The following is a 7,865-nucleotide window of genomic DNA, read 5'->3' as shown; positions in this document are numbered from 1 at the left end:
AGGCAGCTACATCGGGTGGAGAACAGGCAGGGCTGTGGGTCCAGGGGCAGGAAGCCACATGGGTCTCAGGTGCAGGCAGGGCTGTGGGGCCAGGTGCAGGCAGCCCCATGGGTCTGAGGTGCACACAGGGCTGTGAGTCCAGGGGCAGGCAGCCACATGGGTCTGAGGTGCAGGCAGGGCTGTGGGTCCAAGGGGCAGGCAGCCCCATGGGTCTGAGATGCAGGCAGGGCTGTGGGTCCAGGGGCACAACAGAGACCCACAGCAGACATCCACAGAGCCCAATGCAGCCACATGTGACGATACAATGACAGATCAGGACACACACTGACAAGATATGGGCAGAGAGACACTTAAGTGAGGCACATGGATAGCTCTGTAGAGATAAATGGATTGGTATTTCAGCAAGTAGGCAGACACTGACACACAGAAATAACTAGAGAGTTACATAGATACATGGATACATGCCTAGATGCACAGGCTGATATCTGGCATGGATTAAAGGATATATGGATATTGGGGTAGGTGGAAACACGGGGAGATGGTTTCTGCAGGTTCTGCCCTGCCAAGACTCCAGCCCACGCATATCCAGGCAGCTCAGCCTACTGTCTGTTGCAGGAGGCTTTCCCAGCCTCTCTGACAGAGAATCACAGAAGTGTTTGTGTTGGAATGGAGCCTTAAAGGCATTTAGTCCAAACACCTTCAACTAGATCAGGTTGCTGAGAGTCCCATCCAACCTGATCTGAAATGGCTCCAGGGATGGCTATCTGGCACCTCTTTGGACAGCCTGTGCCAGTGTCTCACCACCCTCAGAAGAAACAGTTTATTCCTTCTCTCTAGCCTGAATCTTCCTCTTTGGCTTTCAAACCATCACCCCTTGTCCTGTCACAACAGGCTCTGCTTAAAAGGTTGTCCACATCCTTCTTATAGGCCCCTTCTAAGGACACATTTCCCTAGACCAGGTTGTTCAAAGCCTCAGCCAACCTGTTCTTGAATAATTCCATGGATAGGATATCCATAATATGCCTGAGCAACCTGTTCCTCTATGTAAAGATCTCTCAAAATCTCCCAAGATCTAAAGGCTTTGTTAAACATCCCAGATCCAGGTGGGTTTCAGATTGCAACTCCCTCCAAAACACCCCCAGCACTGCTCCTCACCACCCAGCCTCTCCTCCTTGCTGTCTCCAAGTCCTAAGTGCTGCTCCACACGTCTCTGCATCCCACAGCTTTGTCCTTGAGGAGACTGGTTTGTATTTATTTGCATTGGGGAAAAAACAAAAAGGGGGAAAGGGAGAAGAAGAAAAATTGAACATAGCATTTGGAGGCAGTCAGAAGGGATTCAGTAGTGCCCCTGGAGCATCACTGAACCCTGATGCTCTTTGATGGACCTTTCTCCTAAGCAGTAATATCTGGCCTGGGGCTGGGGAAGGTGTAGGCAGTGGAGGGTAGGTGGCATCTAAGGACCACTGTTGTCCAATAAACAGATGTGAAGTTTGTTTTGGAAGGTTTGGCTGAAGGTGGGACAAGAGGCTTTGGTAAGTCGTGTGAGAGAGAGGCAAGTGGTAGCCAAAGTCAGCCCCCCTCGCAGGTCTGACACCTTCCTGCTCCCTCGGCTGTGGATGGGGCAAGGTGTCCTGCTCGTCCCCCCAGGCTGTGGGGTGGGCTGCCCGCAGTCTCCTGGGGTTTTTCTTGGGCTGGTATGTTCCAACACATCGTAGAGGTGTTGTGGGGCTACTCTCCCCGGGTTACCCGAGATCAGCCCCCTCGATTCAGCTCCCAACACCGGCATCACCCGCTCAGGGTCTGATGCTCAGGGGTCACTTCTTGCTCTGTGTCAGCCAGATCGGAGGATGGCAGGGATGGAACCAGCATCCACTCACATCCTCCATCCCCCAAACCTTCCCAGAGGCAGGCGGGGGAGTCTGGGGGAGGCAGCTGCGCTCCGCCCCGGGATCTCTCCGGGATCGCAGTAACCCTTTCCCTGGACAACCTCCCCAGCTCCCCCTCCCTCACCGCACGCATCCCGGGGACTGATCCTGCCGTGCTACCCACCGGAAAAACAGGGATGCGGCCGGGCTCAGCGCACTCGGCTTGGGAAACAACCTCCACACACACACACCCCTTCCCCTAATCCCAGATCTCACCGGTCGCTCTAACACAAGCCGGAGCCGTGCAGACTCCGTCGGCTACCATCTCCGCACTCCCTATACCTGTAGAGATGCCGATACACCGATGGACCCCAGCCGAGGACACTCTTTTGGAGCCTGGCTCCTCACCTCTCGCAGCCCGTATCCCCCAGACCCGAGCCCACCTCGCTCCCTTCCCGGCAGCCAAGGCATGGAATAAACAATTAAGAATAAATAATTGTAAAGGAAAACATCAAAGCTACCCGAGCAGCCTCCTGTTCGTTTCTCCCAGCGCTTTTTTGTCCTCTCTTTTCTTCTGAGAAACCCACACTTGGCCGCTGGTTTGGTTTGAATTTTTTAAGCATTCCTCCCCCCCATTTTTTTTCCTTTAAAAACTCTATTTTCAACACAGAAATCTTTAAATCCGTTGTTTTGTTTTGTTTTTTATTTTAAAGCAACTTTTACTGCCTTCCTCTCCCCATCTCCTTGTGGGTTTGGGGCTTGGGGGGTTTGGGATTTGTTCACTCACTTATCAAACACCCAGAGATTTAACTCTCAAACCACCACAGAATTAACTTGGACGCGGAGAAAAAATAAACCCAAGCCAGCATCGTGTGGATTTATTTCCTGCCGGGGGGGGGGGGGGGGGGGGAGGAGGCTGGAAAGGCGGGAGGAAAGGCTTAGGCTTGCTCCGCAGGGTGATTTTCAGCTCGATTTCGTTAGCGGCTTGGCTTTGCTGTCCGCAATCGCAGCGGGGGGAAAAAAAACCTCCTCCGAGTGCGGGCAGAGATTTTATCCTGTCGCTGCGCTCAGCTGTGTCACACCCTTTGCTTTTTAGGGGGGTAAAAAGTGTCCTGGATCCATCTCCTCTCTCTCGTCTGTTAGTTGACACCAGGCTGGGGTTCAGGAATTGCTTTTTCGGGGCGCAAACTCCTCCTCCCCGCGGTGCGATGCTCGGCACTCAGGAGCCGCATTTCCCGCTGAAAGAGGCTGGAACCGGCCAAGCACACGCAAAACCACGAGCTTGTTTGGTTTGGTTCATGGTTTTTCTCTTGGAAGAGGCAAATCCAAGCTGGTCCTTGACACCATAGAGCCGCTCGGGCGGTTTGAATCGGTTTAAATTCGATTTTCGGTTGTTTTGGGGTTTTTTGTTGTTGTTGTTGTTTTAAAGGCGAGCGCTGGTATTCAGTAGGAATTCAACGAAGCTTCAGCAAAACGCTGCTTCGGTAGAGAAAATCGCCGGGGATTTTGCAAGGAATCGAGAGGGAGATGTATATCCCAAGCCTTGCACATCTGGGTACGCAGCTGCTTTGGGGAAGGCAGCGGGGGAAAAAGAAAGGCGGTGGGGGGGGGAAGATAATGATACATTTAATCTAATCGTGGAATGTTTTGGGTTGGAAAACGTTTTAAAGCTCATTTAGGCCAAGTCTCAGCTTAAATACATTTTCTCTTCCCTTCTTCCTCTGCATGCCGACAGCCCCCTGTTTATAAGCTTCTAGGTGTGTCTATGTCTGCATAAAGACAGGCACAGACACTCAGCGTGGTATAAATGACATTATTGAAGTGTGGGAGAATAAACATGTTTATGTCTAACAGATGTTTGCATGTAACACACACTCCCCTGTCTATTACCCACTAACTCCCACCTCTCTGATATGTCCACGGTGCTATGTGCTCAACTCCAGACTTATTATTCCTTATATATATATATATATCTCCCACGTCCTTAAAACACAGGTATCTGCCTTAAAGCACAGACATCTTGTGTTGTGTGTTTGTGTCTATAGCTTTATTGCTGCGATTTTCTATATTGGATTTCTCCATTACATTTCCCCCTTCGTGGCTATATTTGTGTATTTGCCTGGGGTTTGGGTTTGGTTTGGTTTGGTTTGGTTTGGTTTGGTTTGGTTTGGTTCCCCCCCCCCCCCCCCCCCGTGCTGCTGCACACACACATTCCCGCTGGGCTGGACCCTCCTTTTCTTGGATTTTCTGGCCACAAAGTCTCTGTGTCCCATCTCACAGCTCTTCATGATCTCCGGTTCCAGGGCAGAGGACGAGGGGGACTCCCTCGGAGCTCCCTTTGCCTTCAAGAAATCGCTTTCTCCATTTACTTTATTTTTTCCCCCTCCCTTGCTCCCTCCACCTCTTTAATACAGAGCTTTTTAATTTCCTTGGAGGTTTGGTTTGGTTTTTTTTTTTTGTTTTGGTCGGTTGGGTTGGCTGCTCGCTTGTTTGTTTTTATTTTAGAGCCCCAAAAGCCGCTGTCCCAATTCTCTCCTAGAGTAGGATTCCCCCCTAAATTTCCAAGGGGAACCCCGGAGCCAGAGTGCACGAAATAGGAAGGGTATTTCTTATATATACTTAAATACAATCCGAGGAGCAGGGCTGGAGAGCACCGCTCCTCGGAAGTTCTCACAAGCTGGAGCTACCCCAGGACAGAATGAGTCCCCCTGGGAGAGGAAGCGGTTGTGGGAGGCTGGATCCTCCCCGTGGGTTCGGTGCCCGGTGGGACCCCGCTTTGCAGTGGGGGCGCAGCCAACTCTGGGCTGTCCCTGCGCCGCACCATCGACCTTTAGACCCTCTGCAGCACACAGGGAGGCGAAGGTAGAGGCGGGGGGCAAGGGATGGGTGCCCACTTTTGCAAAGGTGCACCCCCAAACAGGCTGGGACAGCAGCTGCCACCTCTTGGCTCTGCTTGGACCGCGAAGGATCACGAAGCAGGAGCTTGGATTAATTCCTCTTGTGCAATACCTTTAAGGAAAGCGGTTGCTTCCAGAGGGATTCGGGAGCTGGGGGGAAGGGCGGGGACACCCCCCTTCCCCCTCCCCACTCCCAGTAAATACCCCTTATTATTTCTGCGAGCACCTTCTGGGTGCGGGGAGGGGGTGGTGTGCGGAGCAAGGGCTGCTTGGCTGGACTTTGCCTGCAGCCTGTGGCCGTGCCCGGGGCGGGGGTGGTTTGATTTTATTATATTTTTTTTCCCCCTTTCTTTCTTTCCTTTTTTCTTTTCTTTTCTTTTCTTTTTTTTTTTTTTTTGCTTTCTTTCCATGGCAATGAAAGCTGGCGCCCGGCTGATGGTGCAACAGATACCAGCCAGCCCGCTCTTACCCACCCCCGGCTCCCATCGCCGCCCAGTTCCACGTGACGTGGGCAAACCAGTCAGCGAGTGCAACTGGGGAGGCTGGTCACGCTGGGGAGCCAAGGTTTGGGGAGGGGGGTGGGGAGCTGGAGGGAAGAGGGCAGGAAGACAGAGTCCCACTAGCCCCAAACCTCCCATCCCCGTGAAGCAGGGAGTTGGAGCCAAGCATCTCATAGCCCTCTGCCTGCCCCACAGCGAGCGGGTGTCCTGCGCCGCGGCCTCGCCCCCCTCCGCCCCTTGCTTCCCCCCCTCCCCCCAGTACCAAAGGTGGGTAGCACTTCTCTGTCCCCTCGCTCCTCTTCCTCGCTGTCACACAGCCCCTTCCTACAGTTCTCCCCTGAAAGTTTCCTCCTATTGTCTCATCGGGCTGGAAAACTCGATTTTGCTTTTATTTTGTTGTTTTGTTTGGGGTTTGGCTTGATTTTTCATTTATTTTAATCATCATTATCTTTTGGGGGCTGGGAGGGGAGTGGGGTGTGAGGATTGGAGCAGAATTTGCTCCTTTTCCCCTCCTGCGGCTCTCACTCCTCTTCGGACAATCCTGCGGGAATGCTCCCTCCTGGGTCGCTTGCACTAGGCAAAAGTCCCCCAGATTTTTTAGGGTAAAGAAGAGCTCCACAAAACCTCATTTTTTTCTCCTGAAAACCCTTTCTTCCCGGCTCGCTTCCATCCTTACCCCTTCCCGAGGCTGTCTCCGGCTTCTCCCCTTTTTCCTCGGCCGCTCTCCGGCTGTCCTCCCGGGTATCAGCCCTTATCTCCTGGTTATCTCTTCTGCTGCTAAATTCAGCCCAGCGCAGGGGTTCAGCCTGGGGAATCTGCTAGTTAAATCTAAATCAGGCCCAAGAGTTATTTCTTTGACCATAATTCCGCCCCCCCGCCACCCCCGAGTCCGGCCCTTCTCTGGGTGTGAGAAGGTTTTCTCGGGTGCAGAGAAAAGAGCAGCTCAGATTGTCTCAGGTCCCTCCTGGACCTTCCTTGTGAAAGGGTATTTCGCCCTGAATCCCTTTCACAAGTATTTTTTGAGGTCTCACCCTTGTAAACCACTCAAAAGGCCCCAACGTCATCTCGCGGCCTGTGCCGTGTCCAAACCCCAAGCCCTCCACTCCAGCCCCCCCACCAAAGAAAGACCTCAATTCAGAGATCAAACCAACACGGGTAAAAGCATCCAACACACCCACCCTGCCTTGCGGGAATGCCTCCCCACCCGCACCTAGGCCGTCCCTGCTTCCCACTGGGTCAGCTCGCTGTGATTCCAGCTTCTCCCAGTTCCCACGCAGGACAAGAGAAGGGTGCAGTAGGGCAGTGGGGGCGGTAAAACCACCCCGAAGGGGGAGTTCTGTGGGTCTGTTGCTCATATGCCATCACTTGCCAGAGGTTCTGGGCACCATTAAGGCGGGGTGGGGTGGAAGGGGCAGCGATTAATGTCCCCTCTCCCTTTTTAGTCGCCCTCTTCCCATTTTGAGCACCCCCTCCTCCCCTTGTAAGCATCTCTCCCTCCACGAGTGGCCGACTTTTTGAGGATGTGCGTGGGGTAGGCGCGGGGTGGGAGGTAGGGTCGAGCCAGCCTTCTTTCCCCTCCTTCCCCCCTTTCCCCACCGACTGTCTAATTTAATTCCTCCCCCCACATACACCCATGCCCACATCAAACGGCGGCCTCAAGGGCCATTAACAACTTAAAGCACAGATCGTACCTGCTGGACAAAGGGGGTTTGCTCCGGGCTGTAGGAGAGAGCATCGCTGTCTCTCACCTTCCAGGCTGTGTAGCCCTCCCCTTTCACCTTCCTCCCCCCCACCCCAAACTGCTCTAACCTCCTTATCTCCTCCGCCCGGGGAGGGGGGTCCCGGTCCCGGCCCTGCCGCCGTCTCCTCCCGCATCCCGGCCGCATCCCCCTGCTGCCTCCCCCGGAGGTGTTGCTGGACGGGGCGGGGTGGGGGGGTTAAGGAGAAAGACGGGGAGGAGACTGGCGAGGGTTTTAAGCAGCCCAGCCCCATCGTGGAGGGGTGGGGGTGGGGGGGGCGGGAGGTGACGGATGGAGCGAGGTGGAAGAAGCTAAATCCAGGCGAGAGCTAAATCTCTCCTCCGAAGGGACCTGGACTTCTTTCTTGGGGTGTCGAAGGGGCCGCTGGACCTGCTGAAGGTGGGGAAGGTGGGTGGCGGGGAAAGAGGGGAGGGCGTGCGGAGGAAAATTGCATCGCTGGTGGTGTTTTGGTTTGGGCTGGAAGGCTGTGCCCACGCGAGATCACTCCAGCCACCGCTCGCTGCAGGGAAAGTGGAGCCTGAGGTTTTTCGCCCGCTCCCATCACTCTGGATTGTGGCCGGGGACCCGGCTGGGGTTTGGGGAGGCCCATCACGAGATGTACCAGAGTCTAGCAATGGCAGCTAACCCCGGCCCTCCAGCGTACGAGGGGGCAGGTGGCTTCATGCACAGCGCGGCCGCGGCAGCATCCCCCGTCTACGTGCCCACCACGAGGGTCACCTCCATGCTCCCCAGCCTGCCGTACCTCCAGAGCAGCGGCTCTTCCCAGCAAGGCAGTCCCGTCTCCAGCCACTCCATCTGGACTCAACCCGGAGCCGAAAGCGCCGCTTACAATCCCGGATCATC

The 7,865-nt window shown here is 54.6% G+C and overlaps 1 long non-coding RNA gene across 1 annotated transcript; it reads right to left on the bottom strand.

Moving 5' to 3' along the window:
• Positions 1–3,307: 3,307 nt before the first annotated feature.
• Positions 3,308–7,046, bottom strand: LOC128899425 (uncharacterized). Its single transcript, XR_008463101.1, has 3 exons — positions 6,954–7,046; positions 5,939–6,090; positions 3,308–3,428 (listed from the first exon to the last, which is right to left on the bottom strand). It is a non-coding gene; the product is annotated as an uncharacterized LOC128899425 (long non-coding RNA).
• Positions 7,047–7,865: the final 819 nt, after the last annotated feature.

This window comes from Dryobates pubescens, chromosome 3 (assembly GCF_014839835.1).
Source record: "Dryobates pubescens isolate bDryPub1 chromosome 3, bDryPub1.pri, whole genome shotgun sequence".
Lineage (NCBI taxonomy): Eukaryota > Metazoa > Chordata > Aves > Piciformes > Picidae > Dryobates > Dryobates pubescens.
This window is presented reverse-complemented; position numbering and strand designations above follow the sequence as displayed.